Genomic DNA, 24,505 nt, shown 5'->3' with positions numbered 1-24,505 from the left:
TCACAGCTGCTCCCAATTGCTCCCTCTTTTTCTCCGTCCATCACTCCCCCTGTCTAATCTTCCACACTCATGTGTGACTGGGCTGTTGATGCAATCTTGACAAAATACTCCAGAGTGGGGGTACTCTCTTTCAATGCTGTACAATTGAAAGACATTGCTGTAAAGGAGGGGATCGTACTTGGGGGTAAAGTGAGTTAAATAATGGAGGTAATAGGCCTAATAGTGGAGGAAACATTGATTTTATGGCCGTCACTCCCTTTTTGTTTAAGTTAACGAAATGTTTATTTATAATTTCTGACTTATTAACAAATATCTCATGTCTTCTCGTGAAGAAGGGCAGTATTAAAACAACCACATAGACACACACACATGCATCCTTATCTTGCCTGCTTCGATATTCCTGTCACTGTTATCAGCAGGGTCCATCTCGGGGGGGAGGCTTCTGTTAAAACATGAGCAGTCCACTCAATACACTTCACCTAATCAAAGCTAAGCTGCTTGTGTAACTTCCAGTTCATCAGGGTGTGTGATGAAGACCAAATGAGCGTTTCCTGGCAAGTGAAGGTTATGTCGCCCATTCTCTCTGTGAGTCAGTGGGATACCTAACCCCAGAGGAGGCAGTTACAGTATTTTAGTACAGTTAGGGGGCTTTTTAAGAGATTTAAACAGCCTTGGTCACTTCCAGTGAGTGGGTCCATTTGTGAAAACAGGGGCCTAATGGTTTCAAGGTTTGGCCCCCTCTGCAGTAAATGTGCCATTAAGCACGGTACACCCGAACCGAACCAGAAGAAAGAAAGAAAGAAAGAAAGGATAGGGACACAATTTAGTTGTCTTGTATTTCTTACATACGTCTTTAATAGTTAGTTGTCTCACATTTCTTCTTCAAATCTTGTTTTCACTTCAAACAAAAGAGATGAATGTGTTCTTTCGCAAAGGGCTGTGCATGGTGACAGAATAACTTCTTTTAGCTCCTGTAGTGGCTTCCTGTCGTTGGTAAAATTGGCACAAAGAGGAATACTGTGATGGCTTTGTTTCTCTTCTGGCAGGGCAGGGTTGAGTTAAATTGCATGTATAGCATGGCTAGTATAGCCCGCTCCATCAAAGACTCCTTTCGCTTAAAGGTTAGCATTTTAAAGACAGTTAGTATTTGTTCAACCATACAGATTCTTGCGACAGTTTTTTCCCTGGATTTTCTTCTTGACCTGACTTAGTCTTAAGGCAGAACCCTGCACTGGTACTCTGCACTCTGTACCACATAAATAATAACATTTCACGACTGTCATTTATTATATAAATACATATATATATATATATATATAGTGTTCTATCTATTTCCCCCTCTTGACATTTTGACCAGATTAACCATTCAGAAGAATCACCTGCAGCTCAGTCGACACAATGGGCCCTCTTGTGTATTTTCAACTTTAACCACCCACCACCCCCCTGAAGCATGACAGAAACATCCCCCCCACCTCTTACTCATTTTTATCTTCGTTGCCCTCCCTACTCCCCTTCCTCTACACCTGCCCCCGATACCTCTGCGTAGGTGGGTCCGCTTCTCTTTCCCTCTCCATCCATCTCTCTTCCTCTCTTTTTGCTCCAGCTGCCCTGCCATGCATAATTAACTTTCAAGTGGGAGAGCACCCTCTCTCCCTCTTTCTCCATTATCTCTTCTCTCATTTATCTCCGTCTCGTCCTGTCTTCCTTTTTTGGCTCTCTTGTGAATAAGAGAGGTGAGGCTGACCGGGAGCACTGGACATCTCTTTTTTTTGTCCACCCTTTCTCTTTCCCTTCCTTCCTTTCCTTTCCCGCTCTCTTCGGCCCGACACTGGCCGGGTGCCAGGACTGTCTTGTTATGTGATAATGTTAAAATGCTAAATCACACCACCACAGCCACCACTGCCGCCGCTGCCTCCCTCCCCGCCTCATCCTGAGAAGGGTCTCTGGCTTCACTTTGTCATCCTATCCAGTCCTACTCATCAATACTCAATGCAGGAGCTCCATCAGCTTGTGTATTTCTCCTCCAGCGTTAGACAAGGGGATGTTTGGGGTCTGGCCAACTCCATGTCAATGTGCATTTCAATGAGTTTGAAGTATCGGACTTCCGTCTTTCTTTCAGTTTCATGTATTTTCATTAATTCAGCAAGTAAGGCATTGGGTGAAACTCAGGGTCTCTCAGATTCACTCCCACATCCTGTCTCCACTACACTGCAGAATACAGTAATACCTGATTTAAGAATCTCTTGGATCATCTATTCATATCAGCTGGTGAATATGAATCACTCTGACTTAAGCAGAAATTCACTGTTTATTATATTAACTTTAATTTCAATTGTGAATCTTAAGTTGCTGACATGCTTGCAAATGTTGGGGAACTGCCATATCACTCCTTACAGCAAATGTCCTGCACTCTAATTGAAGACATTCATTTAACACCATTTATACTGAAAGTAGAGGCTCCGGCTGTAAGCCCAATATGATAAAGTGTCGGACAGTAACAGCATTGTGATGAATACTATAACGCTCCAATAATTACATTACATTTTGGAATGTCAGCTTTTCTAAGTTTTGGCGGAAAGCTCCAGAATTGACTTACTTTCTATGTTTTGTGTGGTGTCTTACCTGGCATGCTAACGATAGTAACTGTAGCTAACTTACTAACATTTAAGAATCGCATGTTTCTACACTTCACAAATGTGTTGATGTGACTTAAAGTTTTTTTTAAATGTTTTTACCTTTTGATGGTGCTGTGATTTAGTTACGAATAATGTAACCGATTACTTTTGCTGTTTAGTAACAAGTAAAGCAATGTACATGTTCATGTAATAGGATGATTACGTTGATTTACATTGCTGTCTATTGCGATATGCAGACATAAGACTTTGTGTCTTCATCATCCCGCTTCAGGGAAGCTGTTTGAACTGGGACTTTATCACGTTTGCTCTCAGGTTCGGTCCCCAGGTTAATGTAACCCTTGGAAGAGGGTGGCACTTCTTAGCCTCTACTGTTTTAGTACTATTACACAAGGTAGTCCATCTTATCAGCTAATGCATTTTCCAGCAGCTACTGTACCACTGACACACTGGTGGCCCTGTCACCAGCTTTAAGGCTTTACAGGATTTAGACTGGTAATGTTTCTGGCTGCTTGCTCAGCCATAGCCAACATTAGGATAGGATAACAGAGATTCATTACATCGGCAAGAAGTAATTCAAAATGCCTGAATTGTATCAAAATACAATATATAGAATAGTTGGCAAATACTCCCTCTGAGTCACTGCAGCAGAGAAACTAATTCGGTCTTGAATCATCCTTTGTAACGACATACAAAACTACTTAAAGTAAACAGCTAGTTTGCCTCTACTGGAGGGCATCCAAACCCTTCCTGGAGATCGGGTAAGTGCTTATTCATGATTATAACATGTATCTAGTAGCCATGAGCACACAGAGAGGCAGTTCCTGTGTCAGACATTTCCATCGCACTAGCTTGAGCCAAGCCTTGAATATAATCCAAGGCCATCTGTTGGGTAGATCCTTCGATATGCTAATTAGGTTGTGCCAATCTTTTCTATTTACAATTGAGGCCTGACGGTGTCACAGATGAATTTGAATTAAAAAACTTGCTAGGGTATAGCCCTTTCAGTGAGCCAGTGTTACAGATGTGTGTGAGTAATTATAAGATGTTTCTATTGCAAGATGTTTACCTATAGTTAAGGGGACTTCGATCAAATGTTTCATTAGAGTCCTGATGGATATGTATTGTTTCAGTACAAAAACACCATTATAAAAACATCCTTTAAGCTGAAAACTGTCAATAAAGTTGCTGACTGAATCAGAACATGTATGGCATTAAAATATGGCTCATATCTAGGGGTACCATTGGGATTCATTATTAGGGGGAGAACAACCTACAACATACAGTGTAGTTCTTAACTTCTGGGTACTTGTATTGTAATGTTCATTGTAAGAGGTTAAATTATTGGCATTTCTGAGCAATACAACATGAAGTTTATGGTTATATGCAGTTATGATTAATGTAGTCTTTTATACATCTGCTGATTAATCTTCAGGCACTTTCCCATCAGACCCAGCATGTTTCGATATTCGTTTTTCTCAATACAACATTTTTGGTAGTTCATGCTTTACTCTTTTTTTAGCTGCTTGCGTCTGCTGTAAACAATGCTCATGAGAGAGGTGATGTTGGACCAAAACAGTGAAGACACTAAATTGAAAGAGAAGCTCAGCTACCCAAAAAATGTATCTAAGCTGATAAAACAAGAACACTCTTGAATCTGTTGCAAAATGTGTATTACTTTGAATAAAGGAGCAAACCGTATCTAGCAGTTTTACCAAGTGTGCTACAACTCATCAGTCTAAAGTGTGTTGATGTGTTTGGTATGGCATGCATTATGCCTGGTGGATTTAGCTGCAAACAGTGGGGGTTGTATCATACATTGCTCTCCAGAGCATGTCAGTCATATACAATGAAACAACCTTGTAATGTGCCAGCATCAATTACTCACGTCCAGCTCTTTCTGATCTTGCAATAAATTAAAGCAACGATGTAAACAAATCAACATTTTACCACACAATTTTATGTAAATAAAACGGTGGATGCTGATTCTGTTTCAATCCATGTTTTTCTCTCAGTTCTACCACTCTGCTCATTCAAATCTCCAGCAAGAGCTTTAGTCAGTTTCTAAAATAAGGACTTACTTGACATAATGGGAATATTGTCAACACAACCTCAATCTTTTACTCTTCTCTTAAAGGCCCAATCTGTGTTTATTTTGACTATATATGTAAATGGATTCCACATTCATTATTAAGTGTTTGAGTTACAGATGTGTGTTTGCTTTTGATTGGGATTCAAAATATGGGCTTTATCAACACAAATGTACCAAGTATTTATATTATGATCAAATATTTTATAGAGTTTGAAGACGTAACATTTTATTTAGCTTTGTGTAAGAGTGTATATATCTAAACCTTGTATACAAATATTTGACTAAAATGTATTTACCCTTGGGAAAACTCAAGAGAAAGACTGTCCTTTGACATACCAAATAACTCTATATTCAATTATTCATCTTCATATGCACAGCTGCATGTGTGTCCATTCAGACCGTCTAGCACATGCATGGATTGTATTTAAAGTCCACACATCCTTAACAAAATCTCTGACGTACAGCTTTCCTCCCTTCCTTGTCATTCTCACACATAACTTAAAAAAGAAATGTAGCCTTGAAATCCTCGTCTTACAGCCGGGGCTTTGGAATACAATCCATTGCAGTTCATGATGAGGAGGCAACTGATGTAAAATCCAATTGGAGGTTTATGGAGATGGATGGAGATGAATAGCTCTCTTCGTCATTCCTCTCACTTTCTCCCTGCCAAACAAATGCACAAATATGGACTCATACACTCACACATGGACACACTTACTCTCCCGGTCAGTCACATCAAATCCACCCACAATTATATACAGAGTCCCCCTCACAACTGCAAGGGAATATTTCAGCAGGTTTGGTCTCAGCGGGCAGCGCTTCACTGCTGAGTGTGCAACCTCTCTCCGTGGTGGGGGGAGGCCTCCTCTGTCGAGGTATTATCCGCTCCCATCTAATATTCATCAGCTACTGGGAGACTCGTGACGACATGTCAATTAGATAACAATGGTGGTCGTTTTTGTTGTGCAGGTATTTGAGTCTACATTTAAAAAGCATAAAAAGTTCACACATGACCATGGACTCCTCTGAGAATACATATAGACAGGGGTTGGTTATTATAAGTTAAATCATTTATAAATATATGTATACAAAACTTGTTTAAATTATTTGTACTAAGATTCTAATGAATACTAGAAATAAGTGAACATGTATGCATTTAGCACAAAATTATTACTTTTAATTTGAATTTGAATCATTTTATAACAAATTAGTTTTACTGTGCAATTTAAATGCAAATGCAGCAAACTACTTTATAATTCATTTTACGTGTAAAAAAAAAAGAAGGTTTTCCAATAATTTACCACTATTTCAATATAAATCATGTCTTTGTCTGAATGCGAGAGTGTGAGACATGTGATGATGGGTCATGTAAAAGCACATGTGTGCACTATGGCCAAGTGTTCTCAAATATGGTAAACAGTTGTTCACACTCTGGACGTCACCACTTGACTATTTCTAAATGGCATCAACACATTTGTCAAGTCTGTATAAGTACAGTATGCTTTCGTGTGGATGTATATGTGCATAAGTGTCATAAACAGACACACCTGAATCCCCACTCCTCCCCTCTCTCCTCCTTGCCTCTCTTTCTTTTTGGCATCCATCACTGTCCGTGGCAATGGACTGCGAAACACATTTCTATCACTATACATTACAGGTTAAGAAAGGGAGCTGGGAATGTGTTATCTATGCCGGGTTAGATTTTTATGTAGCGTCTACGACTCGTCCATCATTGCTCTGCACCGTTGTGCACCGGGCCCCTGACGAGATGTTGTCTTGGCACTGCTATCAATCACCCTACGCTTGCCCGAGCCCCGTGCCCGATGTGCAGGAGGGGGCATGTGTTGTGGTTGCGAGACTCCCTCCCTCCCACTCCCTCCCACTCTCCTGTACCTCCGTGCCGGTGACACCAACACTTACAGTCATCCGTCATTTGAATGGTGCATTTTATAGCATGTGTTTTTGTATTTGGGGTCTTCGTCTGCTGCGTAATCTCTGGCAGTCTTCCCTTCCATCTCAACCCTATGGATCCTAGGCTTTTAAGGGTTGGGTAATGTGCCGGCCGGAGGGGAAACGTGGTTGGTTCAGACCCACCTGGCACCACTCATCCGTGCAATGATACTTGGGTCAGAGCCATTAAGAAAACATGAGGTCATGCCTTCGTGAGAAATATATGTAAACCCCGGCTGTATAGCCGACAAGGGGAGCATCGTAAACCAACAGCAGGCTGCTTCATGGTATGTAAGGGTGTTGGATGAAGTGCATGGCTTTGATTTGTGGCTTTATTGCCTGATATAATTTCGGTCCATAAACATCATGAAGGAATAAGTCTCCACCACGCTGATGCCTTAATATGTCTATTTGTGTCTTTATATATATATATGACATTATGGGTTAAACAGACTCATGATGCTGAAGCTGCTCACGCTACTGCCGGACTAATCCTTTTTCTCCCAAAGTCAGCTGGATTACGATTTGAGGAGTACTCCTTTTGCCCTTCACACTCCGGTGAAAGTCACCGACCTATCAAAAGAGCACAGAGGGGGAGGGCTCGTGGGGGGGAAGGTGGAGGAGGAGGGAGATGGGGAGAGGGCTTAATTAGGCCAGATCACCGCCACTCTCCACCACCAGCGTCCCCAGTCCCCACACTATTCCCTGAGATCCCATCCACTTAATGTTCTGTGAAATCATATTCCATTCCCCAGAGAAGAGAGAGAAATCAGAACAATAAAATGACACATTTTAAAGAGAGGCAGCACCACAGGGAAATAGACCGTTAGCGGCACATGGAGGATGTTGTGGGCTGATGGATGGCGAGCACATCTGTCTGGCCAACAAACAGCATCAGCTCAAAACACAGCCCCTTAACTTAAGGGAGATACTGATTTACAAAATAAATGTATATGAACTGAGATATGATGAAAAAACGTAGTGTTTTAGATCAATATGCTGCATATTCTAACCTACTGAAGACATTTAGTTGAGAAAAAAAGTTTTCCGTCTGGCGTTACGAAAGTGGTTTCATTTTATACAGATTATTTTACCCCTAGTCATTATTGTCACATAACACCCTAAAATGCAGGCTTCCCAGCTATTAAAATAAGTTAACAATTGATACACTTTTGAAAGTCAGATTCAGGTTGGAATTCAACTTTGACCAAATAGCTTTTTCCTGTATGCACGCATTAACATTAAGAGACAAAATCCTAGTGGTGACAGTGAATCTCCAGGGTGGTTGTCTGCTAAAAATAATCCATAGCCTTAAGGACTTGGTGAAAAAATACAATGGAGCGAGATTGGAAATGCCACTGTGTCCCTTGAAGGTTAAAACAATGCTGCTTAATGGCTGATAGCGGTTGAATCATTCTTAAAGATTATAAGGATGACGTCAGCTGTGAATTAGAGCTGCATCCTGAAACAGCCCATTCTAGGTAAGGCGTTAAATTCTCTGATGCACGGACCTTGTTACAAATTAAACCTAAGCCGCTTTAATTCCTTAATTAGAACTGTGTCATTGTTCCGTGTTTCCCTTGGCTCCGTTTTAAGTTAGCCACCAAATGTACACATGCAGAACAGTAAGACTCATAGCAGAAAGGTCGTATGGAGAATAACAAAGTAATGTTTATTTTGGGAGGGGCTGAGACTTCAATTTTATATTCTATTTTCGAGGCAGTGCAGCAGACGGGCGAATCGGCACGCAGCGGGCAGAGGTGTCCTGCAAAATGGAGGAAGTCAAACACGGAGCGTCAATACACAGGACGACATGAGAGGGAGGCTGTCAGGGAAGATACACAAATATACACATGGAATATAAATAATACACAGACTGGACAAACAGCTGGCCAGACAAAAACTGACAGGCGAGTGGACACACACACACACACGCACGCACGCACACACACACACACACACACACACACACACACACACACACACACACACACACACACACACACACACACACACACACACACACACACACACACACACACACACACACACACACACACACACACACACACACACACACACACACACACACACACACACACACACACACACACACACACACACACACACACACACACACACACACACACACACCTAGGTTGATGGATATGAGCAGGCAGAGTAGATGGAGAACAGGCTGCAGGGACCGGCCTCTCCACCCCTGGAGGACACTTTGGCTGTAAGGAGAAGCTAAAGCTAATCCTCGGCTTTGTTTAGCCAGTTAGGGCCCTCCATAAAGAGACAAAGTGGCTTCACACCCTGTACAGAAAGGGAGGGAGGGAAGAGGGCTATCATTTTCCAGCAGCGAGATAGCATCTGTTTTTTTTTCATTAGGACACAAGGCAACATTATCATCCAGAACATCTGAGTTTACCCCCATCCATAGGCCTACGCTCTTTCTATCGCTCCCCTCCAATCATTTCTAATGCACTCTGTCTCCCTCCCCTCCCTCCTCAGCTCCCACTCAATCAGACAACCCTATTTTTTTTATAACTCACTACCTCAGAGTCCTCTATTGTTCTCAATTGTAGTCTTTTCACTTCATGTCTTTTGTTTTATTGTTATTTTGCTTTGAGATATTCTCTCTATTCTTTATTTAAGAGCAGATAATGCACTATTAAGTGTACTTCTCAATATCCTCTAAACCAGTGGTCACCAACCTTTTTAAGCCCAAGATCCCTGACTTCGGCCATGCCGAGATCTACCTATTGCAATTGAGTGAAAATACAGCCCAGACAGTACTTCCAAGTTGAGGCCTTTTATGTAGGCTAATTGCATCTGAATTACATCAAATCATTTGGTGCAACTTCCAATTTGATTAAACCAAGAACACAACATAACTAACATGTCAAAAAGGATAAATATATATATTTACATAATACCCATCATTTTAAGTTTAATTAATTCCTTCATTACAATCCTAAATATAAATGTATGTAGCTTATTTTCCATTTGTTTGAGTGAATGAGTACATTATTTTGTTGACAGCAACAACAAAGAAAAAAACAACATCTTGCAGTGAGCAGATAACATAAAGTGCATTTTAACTTTGAGGCTTATCCACTGAAGCTTCATGCAAGTGCAACATTTAAGATTTAAGAACATTACAACTAGTTATTTTAACACAATTCTTACAAATTAAAAATGCTAACAACATTCTTTATCCGTGCATAGACCATTGGTGCGTTCACACCGGAGGCGATGCGAATGACGCGTTCGCGCGTTCGCTAATCAGCGGACCGGTGAGGATCTCAGCCTGCCGTCACTGACGTTGAATCAGAAAACCAAAACAGCAGCCGTTAGCTGTTAGCACTCAGAGCTCACCGCTCCTTATATCTGGTCAGAAACTGGACAAAAGTTAAATATGAACAAAACACAGACTGTCTGTGTCATTGCGAATACAGTCGCTGTTGTATCTGTGTCTGTGTCATGTTGTTGTGAGTCCGGACGGAGCAGCTACAACGTTAGCTTAGCCTGATCGATCCGATCTCCATTCAGAAAACACGCATTTTAAAAGGTTGTTCTTCTGCCGTCTTGTCTGCACACTTGTCAAAGCATTAATTCATGTTTTTTACTAACCGGTATCAGCAGGCCTATGTAGTTACTTTAGCATCATTTTGAAACGTGTATTACAATTAAATCATAATAAAATATGTTCATTTTGTTGTAGCATCTACCATAAGTGCAGTGAGTTCAAAAATATGCAGCATCACTTGAAGTCATTATTATTATTATTACTATTATTTTCGGGAGCAACAGGGAATGTCTCAAAGATACATCAATCAAGTGGCACCTGCTAACATGGTGGTGGATGATAGGCTTACATCTAAAAACTTAATTTGTTTACTTTTCTTTATTTATTTGTAACGCTACGCGATCTACCCGCAACATGCGATCGACTGGTTGGTGACCACTGAGCTGTTCTTCACACCAATGTTGGCCTATATTTTCTGTGGGGAGAATCTGATAACTCCTTGTTCCTGTTCATCTTTAGACGTTGGGGCTAATTATTTTTGTAGAAAAGCAGCAACATATCTGTTTATATCCAGGGAAGGTTGCTACGTCACAGTTTGCTTTCAAAGCATTTAAGATTCAAAGCAGCCCAAGCAATTGTGTAAATAATAATGAAACAGATTGTATATGACGTGTTCCTAATTGAGTTGTGCCTTCCTATGATATCCATACAAAACAATAAAGCCATTGTATTAATTCACATTTTTAACGTCTACTTAAAATTCCAGACAACAAGCAATAAAAGGAAAACCTGCCTGCAGATGTTCTGAAGTTTTTTAATAACTAATTAAACAACACCTGAAACATTAGATTGTGGTAAACAACATTTAAATAGCCTATCGCATGAGTGGCTATATTTTGTCCTGTTAGTTATTGTTTTGCAGTATCAAGTGTGCTTGTTGTTGGCCGGCATGCAGCTTCAAACACGATTTAGCTTCAAGGTTTTGGAGACATTTGCTTTATCATTTGAGTTGTCTTCATCACACGGACCACTATACAGTGTACGCCCCCTCTGCGGCAGTTTGGCTGCTCGTGTTTCTCCCAGTAATTATACTCCTCTGATTAAGTGCGTGAGTGAATAATGCAACCAGCTGGAGGAGACCTCTCTGATGCCTGCGGTTTTTCTTTCCTGGGTCTCTCCCCGCTGTGTGACCTGCGGGTGACGGGGAAACCTGCCATCAATGTGCCCGGAAACCTTCGTCGCCAACACGGCAGCACGGGCTAAAAATAGTCTGCTGGTGATAAATAATAAAACCTCTCCCCATATGCCAAGCGTCCCTACTTTCCTCCAGATTTTTGGCTGTGTGGCTTATTGTACGACTTAATTTGAATTGGGTGTCGAGAAATATATGTGTTTAGATGTTTAACGGTTGAGAATATTAGCCATAAAAGCTTAAATAAATCAGGAATAATCTTTTACAATGTCAATTAATTGAGCATTATTATAGACAGATGTTCAAACCACCATCAGGAGTGTGTAACGCCTTAAAGACCTATAACAAATAATTTAGCTTAAAGGCTCTCAACAAATGGTTGTAAAATTAGACATTGAAATGACAAAGAACAATGACATATCGGCCTGCATTAGTAATAATAGCTGAGAAAATGCGGTTTATATCAATCTAAATGCCACTACAGGTTTCTTTCTGTAGGTTTATTACTGAACACTTATCAGCCTCATACCCCTTTCATTTTCCATAATACAAGTATCCTCCATGCTTCTGCATGATTCCTCTCCACCGTTTTCAAAGAGCTGTGTAATTTAAGACTGGTGTAAAGAGAAATGACGGTAAATCAAAGAAAGCAGTACCATCGTGTGTGGAGAAAAGGACACGGCGCTCCCTTTTCTGTTTTTCCTGGTTGCCTGGTCACGATTCAAAGCCCTCACAGTGGGATCTTTGTGTTGATACTGCTGCCGTCCACCCACGCTCCGCTCTCCACGACCAAGAGGCTAAAAATAGCATCAGGAATCCCCGCATCAATTCAGAGGGAGGAGTGGTGGTTGGGGAGGGGGGGGGGGGGGGGGGGCGGACGGACGTCAGCACACACACAAGGTCATAAAAACCCTCCAGTGCTTCTGTTGAATTATTATTTTTTTGACCCACACCGTGTCAGATGTTATATTATCGTTTTCAATTGATAAAAAAATGCTATCGATCTCTTATAAATCATATTAAACGCCCCTCTTATATTTAATTTCATGACACAGAGGTGGGAATGAGTTTTTTTTACGGGGACAAAAAATAAAAATAAATAAAGAGGACTCGTGGTTTTAATCACAAACCGGTGCCGGAGATGTGGAGAAAATACCCGAGGAAAGCAGAGGCAGCAGCCAATAGATGTGACAATAAGCAGAGCATGTGCTTGTAAGAATAAGATCGTGTATTCCCCGTTATTCCATGCTACAAGCGACAGGAGACTGCAATGACTGGGAGAGCCCCTATTCTTAGCAGGGGACTATTGATTTACTTGCTGTCATTTGTAATCAACGTTGATGTGTCTTCTGCAAGGAGAGAGCCCTGCACGTGACACCTCCATCATATTAAAGGTATGTCCTTCCCTTTCACTTAATTTTCTTTTCTATCAGTATTAGTTAAAAAAGAGGGGTATGGAGAGATCGCATGAGGAAATTGCAATTGCAGGCTCTAATATCTGTAGCTAATAATCTTTTTATAGCCCACCTCATTTACATTTTCACACCCAACAGCACTAGTGCATGACTTTTTTCGATCTGTTTTTTTGCAGGGGTGAATTTTCTTATCTGACACAGCTACCTTAAGGAATCAGACATTTCTGAGTTACTGGAGTGCAGTGTGGAATATATACTGTAAGGGCTTTCCCCTGCATTAGATTAGTCTGACGAAGGGTGTCCTGTGTGTGCAGTATTTCAACTTTTTGTCCTTGTGCAGATGCTGTGTGGTGATCACGTTGAAGTGTGTAGTATTCTGGAAGCTGTTTTGATGTTTCTCAAGGCTGTTCATAGAAGAGTGTACAGTCCACTTCTGCCTGCTGGTGGTGAATATGGGGGGGTCAGTTGGTCACCTCCTTTGTGTTTGTTGCGGCTCTGATGATGAGAGGGGGCCTGCGTCTTTGAACTTTTGCATTAGTGATGAGCTTTCTCCTCTCTTTATCTCTCATCACCGTATTTTATAACTGGGCAAACCGAGTCTCTCTTGTCAAACGCAGGTCCCATCCACCCACACCGGTATGCACTTGTGTTCACATGTGATGCGTGCACACACGCACGCACACACACACACACACACACACACACACACACACACACACACACACACACACACACACACACACACACACACACACACACACACACACACACACACACACACACACACACACACACACACACACACACACACACACACACACACACACACACACACACACACACACACACCCGAGGCACATGTTTTGAACACACACGTTTGCATGATTATACCAAAACCAGCATTTACCTCACACACCCCAGGCTTCATAACCTTGCCGTTTCTTTTTACTATTTCTCTTTGTCCTCGCCGCTTCCCCTCGTCATCATCTGCTCCATTTAATGCAGTGACATCATTGTGCTTTGGGACCACGGGTTATGGGTCCAATGCTTCTGCCAAGGCCACGATGGAGAAAACAAGCCAGGTGTGCATTGTTGTGTAAGCCAAAAACAACGTTTTTTTTACGAGTAGAAGACAGAACCCAGATACAGCTCTGTCACTGCTGCATTAACACTGCCAGACCTTGATTAGAGGTAGGAAAGAATATTACGTATTATGTTTAAAAGCTAGTGAGATAATGTCTCGCATAGACAAATGAGAGGTAAATGAAAGTGGTAGCTATCAGATGAAAAACTCATCTTTGAAGAAGCTTTACATCTTGCTGTATCTGTCTATATGAAGGATTCAGTTTGAGCTACAGCTGTGTTCTGGCAAAAATATTTATGGAAATAACTGCCACTGACAAACGATGTAAGTAAGCAATTTAATTATTATTATTATTATTATTAATTAATAGAACTGAACCCAAATGGCCTTTTCTTAAGCATGGCAAAGGAAAGGACCATAACAAGGTGGTGTGTGTGGTGCAGGTTGTTTTGTGTGGCTAATTGCCCTCTTGTTCCTCCTCTGAGATGGATGAGAACACTCCCTCTGCTCCTCTAAGTTTATGGCTGTATGTCAGGATTACCCAGGAGGATGCTTCTTGAGTAGCCTTATTTCCTCAATGGGATCTCATCTAATCTCTGGAGTCACCTGGCATGCTCATGCATTACAGCTGCCACCTGCACGGGATACTTTATCACTCCCTGTACCTTGTATATGCCTGTGGTGTTAATAGAAAACACTTCATCACAGTTCCCCGCCCTGTTTAGGTCCTTTCCGCTTACGGGACTTTGGAAGGCAAACATGTCAGCTGCTATTTAACCATGGCTTTCACGGCACCATCCTCTTACCAAATTACGGAAAAGCTGCTTAGTCATCCAGGTAGCCGAAGCAAATCTTCCTAATGATCTTAGCTGTCAGACATAAATTCCCGCGATGGGCGCAGGGTCCTTTTTGCTCTGGTTTCTCCCAGACGCTCCGTCTCAGGCCCACAGTATCCTCTCACTCTGGCTGCAGCGAGTGTTCGATGACGCCGCGGCCGTTGAGTCACGACTCGTCTCTTGTCTCCAGGATCACCCGTTGTTTATCATGCGTGGAGCATATCAGTGTTTACGCAGGCCAGCCGCATCTGTCCAGGCAAATATATGTCACATTATTCACCGGTCATGACACTGTATCAAGGCTCGCTGTCACCCCAGCAGCACCAAACTCTCCATCCTAGAGGCATCACTCCAGTTAGTCATAGTTGAGTGAGATGACAGACATAGCCATGACATTCAGAGAATTGACAGACTAATTCAAGATGGCTGCCTTACACTCAGCTATTATACAGTATGTGACATACTTTGGCCCAGAAGGGAAGTTTTCTTCTAATTCTTTGTCTCGCTTTATACCATATGTCTCTCTCTTCAGGACAGGTGTTGGTTGCACTGCTGCAATAATTAATCTGTAAATGCGTGGGTAATCTAATGGCAGATCAAAAGTACAGTATTATTAGTTTTTCTTTCTCAATAAAAGTTGATGTTTTTCACAACTCATTTTTGTTTATAGAGCCAAAGATCTCAGAGGGCTTTACAACATATGTCCCCGTCTATCCTTAGATCCTCCGTTTGGAAACCCTAGAACAGGACTTTGTTAACTACAAATTAAAAATATCAACATCACAGCGGTTCTCTAAAGTAAATTATTAAGAGACATTTCTTTCTAAAAAGATTCCCTGTGGAGGCAGTAACTTTCACCTGGGTTATTTCAAAAGGACATGGGCAAATTCACACAACTGTGATCACTATAATCTAATACGAGCAAACAAACATGGATTCAAGTGAATAACTATAGGAGCATAAACGTATGTCCTAAATTCTACATGCCATTCTGCTCTGGAAGTTATAAAGACAGTCTTATTAGCGGATGGACTCCAGTTTGAACCCAAAGCAGCCATGTTTTCTGTCAAAGTAAAAGCACAACTGTTCAGATTAATATTCATTAAAGGTCCCATGACATGGCCATTTCTACTGATCATAATTCCATTGTTGAGGTATACTAGAATAGATTTCCATTGTTTAATGTTCCAAACTCACATTGGTTTCTCATACAGCATCTCTGCATGTGTATTCACTCTCTGTCCTAAATGGCTTGTTGGAGCTCCTGCCCCACTCCCTATGAGCCCACTGTGCTCTTATTGGTCAGCTCGCCCACTCTGTTCTGATGAGTCCACCACCGTTGCAGCGGAACATCAGTGTGTGTGCCGGCGAAACTCCGGAGTCGTGCGGCTGAGAAAAGATAAGGCTGAGTGAGTGTGTTTGTGTGAGGAGCTCCACGGATTGGTCTATTTGGACTGTGACCAGGAAGAAAACAATGGAAAAAGACAAATCTCCAACGAGGCGTTCTGGGGCAGCATAGACAGGTCTTTTCTGTGTTAGAGTTGTACTCGCTACAGCAACACACTCTCACTCCCTAAGCGTCCAATAGCGACGTTTGGTCAGTGTCCGTGGCGTCCAATTGTGACGCTCCTAGGCTCCTTCAGCGTCATAAAGGGACGCAAATAGCTTTCAACTGATTGCAATGTATTCCCATCTGCGTCGGGATTTGACGCTCATGGAAGCACGGCATTCGTTTGTGTCAGCTGCCCTTAAAGGTAATGTGAGCGTCCATTCCCATTGGATAACGGAGAATTGTACACCCGGATGTAAGTATTCCTCTTACTGTCGATTGATTTTACAGTGATATCTGCACTACTCATCGACTAAAAAACACCAGATTATCCTTGTTAATTACACAACATTGATTGGCTTAAATTGTGTGCAATGCTTTTGTATTTTCCCCCTTCGATTCGGAGAAACGAATATTTGTTCTGAGTAAAGGATGGCAGAAGACACTACACTACCCAGAATCCCCAGCTATCGTTTGGACTACACCATGTGCTCTGTTTGACAAACCCTGTGATAGTCCTCAAGCTCTGTGATTGGAGAGTGTGCTCCGAGGGTTAAGCCGATTCTCGAACAGCACTTGAAATGGGATGGAACCACGGCAGACTGTCCAAAACTGGATTTGAACGGGTTGAAAACAGTTGTTAAATAATAGTGAAGTTACGTTGTAATAACAATAACTCATCTCTCTCGAGTTTTGTTTTTCTGCTTTGCCAAAAGCCACTGTGCCAAGTGTCCTTCTTGGGTTGCCGTCCAGAGTTCTCCAATATGGCGGACCATCTCGCACATGCGCAGTACAGATCGGGCAGGGGTACGGATGAGATGGGTCTGGATCATGGATGTATAATAAGAACTGGATACAGCGTGGAAGGCGGGGCCTCATTCATTCCTATGAGAGTTGCTCATTAGCGCATGATGATAAAATGGCCCAACTTTTGAGAGAGCGAAACGTCACAGATTACCCGGCATGCCTGAGAAGTACCCGTATGTGCGCTCATAGCGCATGCGCAACTTTAACCAAAATGCTCGTTCACATCAAGCACGTCAATTTGCGTACACGTAACAGCACCGTGCGTTCATGACAGCATGGTAATGGGTTGATGTTATCATGGATTTTATATTAACGAAGCGGCAGTTAGCGGCTAGCTAGTCATTATGCTAATGTCACATCAATCGTTATGTACTTATATTACGCTGTAACAGGATCTAGTGATATCCAAGCAACAGAGCTTCATTTAGCATGAAAGAATGATTGCACTGTATATATATATATATATACTTATAATAATAAGTAATATTAACTTTATTTAATACAACATTTACGGTACAAGATTTAATCATACAGCCCATGTAGTATGATAATGAATTATAGCAAACACAATATATCCATTATTACAGATCCGTGGGCTGGCAGTAAGACGATATGGGTCCGTTCTTATTGTGCATCCATGGGTAAAGATAAACGCAACTCACATTGGTTTCTCAAACAGCATCTCTGTAAACTACGTGTATTGTATTCACTGAATTTCACTCTCTGCCTTTAACGGCTCGTTGTAGCTCCAATAGCTCCAGCCCCCACAGTGTGCACAGTGTGCTCTGATTGGTCGGGACCATAGACTGGTCGGGACACGTAACATGAACGTGCCGGGCGGCGCGGTCCCGTGGGTTAGATGCACGTTCATAATGCAGAGGGAAATAACTCTCAGAATAACGTTATTAGCACATTTTTACAACTTGAGGAACGAATGTTTTTAATAAGGGCTATACAAGTGTTCATACTGGGTAGTTTATTTAGTTTAAAAAAAATTATCCAACGATTTACAGACCACTCTTTCCCTAATATTTTACGAATATTCTCATCAGACTCCGGCGCACTCAGATGAAAATATTCGTGCTGGCCAAACGGCGGTACTACACTTCCGTTTGGTTGCCAGGCCCGGAAACACTTTTTCCCATTGACTTACATTGGGAAAGAGTGGTCTGTAACTCGTTGGATATTTTTTTTTAAACTAAATAAACAACCCAGTATGAACACTTGTATAGCCCTTATTAAAAACATTCGTTCCTCAAGTTGTAAAAATGTGCTAATAACGTTATTCTGAGAGTTATTTCCCTCTGCATTATGAACGCGCATCTAACCCACGGGACCACGCCGCCCGGCACGTTCATGTTACATGTTCAGTACTACATGCGTTTATCTTTACCCATGGATGCACAATAACAACGGACCATATCGCCTTACTGCCAGCCCACGGAGCTGTAATAATGGATATATTGTACATGTTTGCTGTAATTCATAATTGGTAAAATATTATACTACATGGGCTGTATGATGTAAATCTTGTACCGTAAATGTTGTATTAATTAAAGTTAATATTACCGACGTAGATTAACGTTCCTGTAGCTTCTTATTGCACTTGCAATTGTTTTAGTTACTTGTGGGCTACTTAACATGAATTACTATCCTTTTACTCCATCACATTTCAAAAAGAAATAGGCTATTGTTATTTTAACTCCACCACAGTAATCCATCATCAGCTTTACTTTTTAGATAAAGTTTTAACTCACAATTGATCATAACAGGCTTCAACATATACATTTGTATATATTACCAAGTGGTTTCATGTACAACCCACACAAGTATCATGCTAAATGAAGCTCTGTTGCTTGGATATCACTAGATCCTGATGTCAGCGTAATATAAAAGTACATAACGATTGATGTGTAATTTAGCATAATTTACTAGCTAGCCGCTAGCTGCTAACTGCCGCCTCGTTAATATAAATCCATTACCATGCTCTCATGAACGCATGGTGCTGTTATGTGTACGCAAATTGACGTGCTTGATGTGAACGAGCATTTTGGTTAAAGTTGCGCATGCTCTATGAGTGCACATACGGGTACTTCTCAGGCATGCTGGGTAATCTGTGACGTTTCGCTCTCTCAAAAGTTGGGCCATTTTGTCATCATGCGCCATTGAGCAACTCTCATAGGAATGAATGAGGCCCCGCCTCCCACGCTGTATCCAGTTCTTATTATACATCCATGGTCTGGATGCAGACCGCAGCAAGGAGGTGGATCCTATAGGGGGCGGATCCTATAGGGGGCGTTTCCTAAAGGGTTATGAACCCCGCCCCCCACGCATTCTAGGGATGTGAATGACTCTCAGCTTTACTGTGCCTTTTCTTTTTTTTCTGCATTAACTGCTGCCATCGTGGGTTCAGAAATTGTGTAGGAGCCTTAATGTTTCAAATTCAAAGCCCTATTTCAAAGATCTATACCAAAAATGAGAGGCTTTATTTAATCACGTGTTTACTTGAGAGTTCCTAGTCACGTCTGTTAATAATAATAATGTATTAGTTGTTGAGAGGGTAAGGGCGTAGCTCATTTTAATCATACCTATGTTCAGAGTTGGGTGTAACATAATATTACTTCGTTACTTACTAAAATCAGTCATAATCACACTGACAGACAAGAGGTATGGAGGTATGCCCATTATTTTGAGTTCGTCCGAAGGATATACAGGAATGTGACGGTGAGGTGCAAACTGTGTCCAGCCCAAGCTGTTATCCACTGCTGTAAACACCACGTCAAACCTCAACAAACACCTGCAAAGAACACATGCTAAGGTGAAGCTAACGCACAGCTATTTGTTGTTTGTTTATATGGCGCTGGTTTATATCACGTAGTCTGTTCTTCTTCTCTGTTTGCCGGTTGTTGCCTGTTTTGAATGATGAATACACACTACCGCCGCCTGCTGGTAAGGAGAGTTATTGCCACTCACGCATGTGCAGTTCATGTGCTCGGCTGAAGTCTTTGCGGTGTCTGGTTCCAGTGCAACACATGGCCAACACGCAGGAGAACACGCCGACGCAACAGCGTGAGCAGAGATAGACTGCGCAAAATATACAGATAGCAGGAGACAGAGGACAGCCACGGTCAGATAGGAAAACATTCAGGATCTGGATCAGTCTTATGCGACATTTGAAACTTTAGCAGTCAATTCAAGTTGCTGCCCTTATCTTGTCTCTGTTCAAAGTGAAATTTACACAGAAATAGCCAAATATCATTCTGGGTCTTAACACACCCCATAGTGAAATATATAGCCTAGTGTAACCCTTGTACTAATAATAGCAAAATTGTCCATCTACAAAACTTGGATGATATTCAAAGATGACCAACACAAGTTGTATAAGGCAGACAGTGTGTTTTTCTTTCTGAGTATGTCATGTTAAATATCAAAATTGATCTTTTGGTTGATGAAGTCAGAGATAATGAAATCTGGGCACATATTTTGTGGTTGCTGAATTAGAACAATGTATTGGTATGTACTATACATTTCATGTTTAGTATTTGATGTGTGTTGTAATGTTTCAAAAATAATAAATACATTAATTAATTAATTAATCTTACCACCAGACACAACATGAACAAATGAATGATACACATCAGGACAGTAACTTCAATTTCAGTATTTTAGGTGTACAGAAACCTCTACTCATGTTGTCAAATGATATACAGCAATATCTTCCATAAAACGTAGTTGATTGATTTGAATAATAATTACTACCACTGCACAAACAGTAAAAAATGATATGCCTACAATTTATGAATTTGTCTTCTCTGTGGGTTGTATACTCTTCATTCTTTATGCAAATTAATTATAATTATAATTTTTCAAAGTTAGTTTATGATTCATTCAAAGCATTAAAATAAATGAGAAACAGAGCGTCATATACCTTTAAGAAATACGTGGGGGGCGGGGTTCATAACCCTTTAGGATCCGCCCCCTATATGATCCGCCCCCTTTAGGATCCGCCTCCTTGCTGCGGTCTGCATTTAGACTCTATTGGGACGGATCGGGTAGTGACATCGGGTAGTGACAGATGTATAAAGCATAGTTCTACCGCAAAGTTATTCTCCGTGGGGACTTCCGGCAACAATCTGGATTCTGATTGGCCAAAAGACTTGAAAAAACATCAGCAAAGATGTTTTATTGAGAAGATGATCACTACGTGACAGAAGTTTTCAAAACCATGTATGGTCTCCGGTACTTCCGGTCCAATGCCTACTGCACGGAGTTAGAAAATCGGGCCTTCAAAATAAAAGTTTGACTTTTTTCCCAAAAAGGAATTCTTTTTTTTTCATTTTTTTTTCTTCACTCACACATCTGCAACCCACTCGAAACGGGTCCGCGACCCACCAGTTGAGAACCACTGGTCTAGATGCCTAATAAAATGACATTTCACTGAGGCAAACCCAAGTATCTGTACCTCTTAAGCCCCACGGACCCTTCGGCGGTCCGAAACCAAAACATCTGCAAGCAACAGTGTCTGAGGACTTCTTAAGATTTAATAAACTATGAATGTTTTATATCCATGTAACGGGAAGAAACTCAGCTAAGTGATGATTTCGTTTTTTTGTTGCAATAACACAAGGCTAACGCTGAGCCTCTGAATTAGCCCTGAGCGAAAAAATGCTAACAACTCACGGTATAACACCCTTATTACTTATTTTAACTGCACATCCAACATATCGATTAGCATCGTGAGAATACACAGAATCGACAGGTATCTATTTCATTACTCCATGATCAGAATTCGCGACATTAGAAACAAAAACAGACATCACAACACGTGGCATTAGGTAGTGTTAGAAATTAAAATCAATGTTGATATGGCGTAATTTGAATTAAATACACTATTTAATTTAAATCAGTTTTATTCTGAAAAACCTGAAGTTCACTAACTATTAACTTAATACTTTTATTCTGAAAATCCTTCACTTCCGGTTAGCATTAGCATGTGGCGAAATGCTGCATTTTCAAACCGTGAATCAAAGGTGAAATGACATGTGATGTTGCACACTGAGCACACTGGGTTTAGCACTCATTTATTGCCGCTGAATAACGTTTATTAGGGAATGTTTAAATAACCACAGACACCAGAATGATGTAATTTAACAACAGAAAAAGGCAGGAATTGCATTGGACCCGCCCCCCGACGACGCCGGCCAATAGGAGAAGACCTCAGATGACAACAGGAAGAGCAAGCTTCTTCTACCTGCTGATCTGGATTGACCGGTCGGATGAGGAGAGCGCCTCCACTCGCACATTTCATTTTGTACACCACCGCATCTTTTGTGTAATTAAATGCTGTTAACTTTTATAAGCTTCCCGTGACTCTTTTCAGTCTCTCCTGCCTTCAGGGTTATAGAATACACTAACAGTAGCAAACACGGCAATATGTCTTACCTCTGTTGTTGTCTGATCAAAAGTTGTCTTCAATGGCATTAAAATGATAAAAACGCTGCTGAAGGTGAATCCATAGGTGAATCCAATGTGTCTGTGTCACTTTGAAATGATTTCTGATCATCCATCAGCAATAAACCTATAGTTTTCAGATTTCAGAGCGTAAGATAGGTTTCGCTTTTGGCAAACTGCGTGCGCATAGCCCCCACTTCTCAATGGTAACGTTGGTGTGTATCATAGGTGTGTTTGTGGAAATTCCCCATCGATTTAATTGGCTCTAACGGTTCAAAAGAGATGTCAATCATCAAAATCGACCAATGGGTGCAGAGAACCGGCAAAAACGCCCATTTCCACCCAAGTTTATTTTATTTTTTTATTTATCCTTTATTTATCCAGGAATGTCCCATTGAGATACAAGATCTCTTCTTCCAGGGAGTCCTGACCAAAAATTAGCCCCAGAGGTGGAGTTTTTTTTGCTAAACCTCTCTAAAAAGGTCAAATGTCACTTGTTTTGCATCAATCTTGATAGGGTACTTATTATATGTTGTACTTCGGATTCCTAAAGCTTTTAGTCTACTAACCCATCATCCAAGGGTAGTTTTCACTATAAGTAAAACATATTTTTTGGACGGACACTAGAATTTACAGTTTTTTACTATGTTCAATCTGAATTTTCTTTAAAATAAAAAAACATCTATATTGATTCTGACTTTTCTACATCCAACTCACAGGTTTATCATTACTTTGAAAAAAAAGATTATTAATTTTCCCCTTTTAGAAGGGAAGATATGGTCATTAATTTTGTTCTGGAAATGTCATTTTCGAGCCTGAGACCTGAAAAACAGGCTTGGGGTAGTGATTATAAAAGCACATGTGACTTATCGTTGAGCGTACTGTAGATGATAATGGGCTAATTTTTGTACCTATGTGTGTAATTATTTTTGGTTCACTTCACAGTGCAAAACATTTTCTATCTGCCTCTTCTTTTCAATTGAACTCTTTTGATCTATTCTGTGTTGGCGCACCTGCTCTTTTTAGATATATCTCTCCCACTCGGTCCGGTTTCTTTCTCTTACACACACATGCACACGCACACACTATCAGTTTCTCTCTTTCCTACTCTCACAAACACACACATACTTACACATCTCTCTGCTTCGCTGTGGTTAGTTTTCTCTTTCTCTGTAATTACAGGCTTCTTACTTCCTATGTTACGTGCTGCAGCCAGTGGCCTCCTCCATGTTTCCTCCTCTACCATTTTAGTGTCACAGATCTTCCGCTGCTTCTCCCTAAAGGAGCCAACAAGGCAGAGACGCCCAATATGCTTTGACATGGCCGAGTTTGACAGCTTCGTGGTACAAATCCAAGTGGCACTAAATCGTAATGGCAGCTTTTGCTAGAAAGAGGCTGTTCAAATGAAATATTGCAGCGTCGTTAGGGTTGTGAGGGGGGAGGCAGGCGCAAAGAAATGGTGGGCACTGCTGTTCAAAGCCCGTTGGTGAATGAGTGTTTGTGTGTGTCCAGGAGTAGTAAAGTTTGATTTAATTATTCATATGGAAGCAGTAACATTACTTCCCAAACCAGCAAATGAAACTCCATCTTGCCAAGGAACTCACACAGGTCACAGCGACCAATTACTTAATGAAAATGATCAGGTTTCCAATGCAGCCCTGGGCAGAGCGCGCTCCAAATTCCCGCAGTACAAAGACGTACCTCAGCTTTCTTCCAGTGGTTATAGGCAAAGTGTGCCACCGCTGCAGTCTTGAGGCTCATCAAAACTCCAAATGGCTGAAACAGCTTTAAGGAAGGGATAATTACTTATTAAGAATGGCTAATGTATGATGTAAAAGCTGGCTCCCTCTTCTGTCTATTTGGCTCAACCTCAACTTCTCTCTCTTGCACTAAAATGGTCTGTTTTCTGTTGTGTTAGCTTAAATGTTCTATTATTTATGCAATGGAGTGTGACAGAAACA

General features: G+C 41.2%; 1 protein-coding gene and 1 long non-coding RNA gene across 2 annotated transcripts in view; one reads left to right on the top strand and one right to left on the bottom strand.

Moving 5' to 3' along the window:
- Positions 1-8,368: 8,368 nt before the first annotated feature.
- Positions 8,369-12,186, bottom strand: LOC117462089 (uncharacterized). Its single transcript, XR_004553796.2, has 3 exons — positions 12,059-12,186; positions 8,830-8,994; positions 8,369-8,440 (listed from the first exon to the last, which is right to left on the bottom strand). It is a non-coding gene; the product is annotated as an uncharacterized lncRNA (long non-coding RNA).
- A 562-nt stretch (positions 12,187-12,748) lies between these two features.
- The window catches only part of kcnn1a (potassium intermediate/small conductance calcium-activated channel, subfamily N, member 1a), an 80,946-nt gene continuing 69,189 nt past the window's right edge, over positions 12,749-24,505 (top strand). The window contains exon 1 of the mRNA XM_071206289.1: positions 12,749-12,796. The gene's annotated coding sequence lies outside the window, so the exon portion shown is untranslated. The remainder of the gene's footprint in view (positions 12,797-24,505) is intronic.

Source organism: Pseudochaenichthys georgianus, chromosome 17 (assembly GCF_902827115.2).
Source record: "Pseudochaenichthys georgianus chromosome 17, fPseGeo1.2, whole genome shotgun sequence".
Lineage (NCBI taxonomy): Eukaryota > Metazoa > Chordata > Actinopteri > Perciformes > Channichthyidae > Pseudochaenichthys > Pseudochaenichthys georgianus.
This window is presented reverse-complemented; position numbering and strand designations above follow the sequence as displayed.